This window comes from Pundamilia nyererei, unplaced genomic scaffold (assembly GCF_000239375.1).
Source record: "Pundamilia nyererei isolate P.nyererei 1_Seehausen unplaced genomic scaffold, PunNye1.0 scaffold00290, whole genome shotgun sequence".
Lineage (NCBI taxonomy): Eukaryota > Metazoa > Chordata > Actinopteri > Cichliformes > Cichlidae > Pundamilia > Pundamilia nyererei.
The window spans coordinates 190,172-194,680 of NW_005187691.1; the positions used below are offsets into that span (position 1 = coordinate 190,172).

General features: G+C 39.9%; 1 protein-coding gene across 2 annotated transcripts in view; it reads left to right on the top strand.

The window, feature by feature from the left end:
- The first annotated feature begins 1,163 nt into the window (after positions 1–1,163).
- Positions 1,164–4,509, top strand: part of tanc2a (tetratricopeptide repeat, ankyrin repeat and coiled-coil containing 2a) — a 55,904-nt gene continuing 52,558 nt past the window's right edge. For both annotated transcript variants that reach the window (XM_005750842.1, XM_005750843.1), the window contains exon 1: positions 1,164–1,480. The gene's annotated coding sequence lies outside the window, so the exon portion shown is untranslated. The remainder of the gene's footprint in view (positions 1,481–4,509) is intronic.

Below are 4,509 nucleotides of genomic sequence, written 5' to 3' on the forward strand. Positions count from 1 at the left end.
GGTGCAGTGTGAATGTTAGAAAGATGTCTTTGTCCTTATTATGCCTTATAATTGATCCATCCATGGTCTCCATGGAATTGCTAAATTGAAAATCAGTCACAGCAGGTCTTATGCTGTGATGACTCCAAATTTAAAATATTTGGTTCAAACAAGAACTGCATGTTAAATAATGATGGTCTAAACTGCTAGTTTGAAAGTAGGGTATGTTTTACCATGTCATTGCTAGCCTATCAGAGCCAATGTCCCTTGGTTTCTCAGACAAGTTGACACTCTGAAAGACTACATGACCGGGAGTATTCACTGATGTCTTTGTGGCTCTACATTTTTATATTCAGTCTGTGGAAGCATCACACAGAGTAGCCGCTGTTCAATGACAGTTTTGTAAAATGCTAGCAATATTTCACTTAACAAGTAGCTTGAAAATTGTTTGGTTAGCTCTTCATGCATCTAAGCTCATTAGTTGTTGAGCAATATTTTGGAAAAGACTACTCAAGAGGAGAAAAAAAGAGGTTGTTAATACATCACTGTAACGTCCTGTGAAGGTGCAAAAGATATCCGTGGCTTTCATGAGAAACACCCCGGGAAAGAGGGACTAATATTTCCTCTTTGCTGCATGTGCCAAGGAACACCTGATGAGTGGAAGCATGTAATTTGATCTGATGAGTCTATAGATGAGATCATTTTGTTCCGCAAGACATTCAGGATTCATCGTTTAGATTCACCTGTCACTCAACGTGCCCAAATCGTGCAAACTTAAAGCCTTGATATAACAGGTGAACAGGTCAGCTAGGAAAAAACAATAAACAAACAAGCAAAAAACAACCACGTTACAGAGACAAAAAACTGATACAAGCACACTAACACAACAGTGGTCTATTTTCACATGCGGATTAACACGCATTTGTTACTCTACGAATCATATAACGTAACCATGTTGCTCATTGACTTTCTCCAGCAAAAGAAATGTGCCTTTTGATTAGATTTATTTCTGCAAATTACCTTTTGGCCGCTAGATGTCGTTCTCGCGAGCGCTTCATGGCGACTACGCTGGTATAACTGAACCCAGCCCAAGCATTCTGTTGTTTGTAGCACGCGCGCGCACCCAAACACACACACTCCGCGTATTGGCCACGCCCCTCTTATGAATAATGCAGCACCTCCCGTCGACCGGAGGAGACTCATGCCACCGGAGCTCTTCAGACGTCAGCTCGTGCTCACCGGTGGAAGGAGAATAATGAGCGTAATATAACCAGTCCATCTACTGATAAAAAGATATTAATATCCGGTAATGAACGGGGAATTTGGGAAGTGTGGGAATCCGCCTCGCGCACAACAACGGGTCCGCTGGTTTGTACCGGGGTTTTACGGAGGAGGATACACCGAGGGCTGGATATTAACCCGACCGTGACCGACCTATTATCCACCGGTCAGACGGTTGTTATTCTCATCGCCGCTGAATTGAGGAAAAACAACACTTAAGGTAGGCCTTGTCTTTCCTGTGTTTCTCTGTGTTTATACGTGTATGTGAGCGAAGGAAGGAGCTAAATATTATAGTAAGGTGGTACGTACGTGTGTGTGTGTGTGTGTGTGTGTGTGTATGTGTGCGCGCGCGTGTGTGTGTGTGGACGTACAGCCATAATATCGTGTGTCATATATATATATATATATCTTTATATATCTATGTATATATAACGTATTACAGGCCCATTAATCTTAAAAGGTCCATGCTTAGTATTATTGTTACCCCGTGTTTGTGTTTTTATTTAATAATCATTGTATTGTTGGTGCTTGTAAAATATGTGGTCCTATATTAATGCTGAACTCAGCACGGCAGCTCTTAGTCACTGCAGAAATATTGTGTTGACAGCAAAAAACATCACTATAAAATTATGCTTGAAGACCACATGAGCACATTCTCATATTCTCTGAATCATATTAGAATCATTGCTGTTAATGTAAGGTATAGCTGACACACATTTGAACATCACGTGTAAAATACAAAGCAACAATAACAGCGGGAGACTGTGGCTGTACTGAGATAAAAAAGCAGTTGAAGATAAAAAGGAGAAAATAACAGCAGAGACAGTGAAGGGAGCATCGTGACAGACTGGAAAAGATGACCCTCACCAGGAACTGTGTGCATGTACATGTGTGACACGGGTTTTACTTTTCCCGCCCTGTGTGGTCTTGTTTTTCTCACACATTTTGGTCACATTTTAGTTTCCCCTGCCTCCACTGCTGGGCAGGATGTGTGATGGAGCCAGCTGGTGGTTTACAGTTATGTTCGAAGGAAACACAAATCCTTTGTTTGGAAATGAGTGGATTATCTCCCACACTATGTACATGCTACATTATTGTGATGTCTCTGTTGGCTGGAATGACTAAATCAGATCTGTTTGTCTGTGTGTGTTGTTATTTAGCTAACATGTTACAGGTTTAAATTAATTAGTATAGGTACAAATTACACCTAATTACTAGGGGTGTAGAGAATGCACCATCCAGATATTTGTCTTACTTTCAATTTATACCTTACTGACACCTATATGAGTTGACATTTATTGATGGCAGTGTACCAATATCGACATTCTTCTAGAAGCATATCTCAGCACTTGGAAGCCATCTTGGTAACACATCTTATGAGCAGTTAATCTGAGGCATTTTGTACACTAACTTGCATTTCAGTGGTCACTAGAATAAAGCAGTAACAGTATTATCCAACACCAGTCAAATCACCATTCTTAAGAAATCCTTTTTCTTCTCTGGAAGGTCCCACCGTCTTTGTTCTTACAAAATTCTCACATATATGTAAATTCAGGAGTCTTTCAAAGACATGTCTTATAATGTGTCTCGTATTAGTGGCAGTTATAGCTAACTATTAGCGGTGTAATACATGGCCAAATGCTGGTGCTGATGCCAGTGGCCAAAGGCCTTCTGGAAGGATCTGGGGCATCACTGAATACACCAGCCTGCATCATATTGGATCATATCTGCACAAGCTCATCCAAATAACAACAAAACATAAGCGCTTTGTGAAAAAAAATATATTTTGCTTTTTTTGGTATGAAAATGGGTATCCTTTTCAGTTTGATAGGATAGTTTGTTGAAAAAAGCTGCAAAAATGGACTAAGGAAAAGAGAATGATAAAATGAGCTGGTGCTTATATAGCACTTTTTACAACATGCCTCCTTCATATAAGTACCTTTCTCTATGCCTAAGTGCTTTTCTACTTAACACTCACACGAATACATCCAGAGGCATCCAGAGCAGCCAGGGATCAAACCACCAACCTTAGTAGATGACCTGCTCTACTTCTTGAGCTACAGAAAACCAGGATGCCCACAAGCCCAATCCAAGAAACAGCTTGGCTTTTGGTATTCCAGTAGTATGGAAGGAGCCACAGAGTCACTTTGGTGACTTTTGTTTAGTCAATATTTCTGGATACAGTTCTCAAACTAAATCATCTATCAGGCCACATAAGGTAGGTTATGGAAGGTTAATCTAACCTCCCATCAGCAAAGAGACCTGTACCACATTCAGATGAAATGCCACCTCCCATTTTTACTGGCACAGTTGATAGGATCATGTTTTGTCTCCAGATGTGCAACATTCTAGTGATGAGGACTTTGAAGATTCATCTTCTAGTAGCTCATGTCCCCCCTGTTATGGCTGTGCCCCCAGCTGAGAGTTCAATGCTAAGTCAGCGGGAGTTAAATGGCGTAGCACAAGATTTGGATCCACTAAATCTAAATGGCTGAGTTTCTTGGGTCTAGGCTCTGTGAGGAAAAACGTCCTGGCGTCTGGGAGCAAATTTTGTGGCGTCATGAGAAAGATCTTATTCCATTCTTTGAAATCCATGATTACTTTTGGGCACATCGTGAGTATGAAGAAGATGATTGGAAGCTGTTTACTGCTGTTCACAAATGGACCAAATGTGGAAAAAAATTATTTGTATTTTGTGACAAAAATGTTGAACTGTTTTAACTGATTATTGTTGAATTTGGTCGTATCAGTGGCTTTTTGGAAAACAGCAGAAATTGTATTTTTTGATTGCAAAGTGTTGTAATCAACAGCAAAAATTTAAGGTCCTGGCAGCTGACTCCCTGACAGTTAAAGAATATTAAGGTATAGTCCTAGTTCTGTCACTGTGGCTAAATGATCAAAGATGATATGATGAGGAGCTGTAAGAAAAGAAACTGGTTCTTTATTGAGAATAATGGTGTCGTTTTTTTCCTGGAGTCAAAGAAAATATCAACAAAATTTCAACAGCTTACTGAGACTTACTGGTAAGTTAACGTAACGTTTCAGTGGTAACAAAAAAGGAAAACTGCACCAGTCAAATTTGATTTCACCACCATCAGAATTCTCTCATAGATTCTCTCATGATATCTCTGATGATTCATGCAGTACTCCCTAAAAAGTGTTCAAAAGTCACACATAGAAACTATTGTCAGAGTGTGGGAATACAGAAGTCTGCAGAGTATAAAAAGTCACATTTCATATTATAACCTT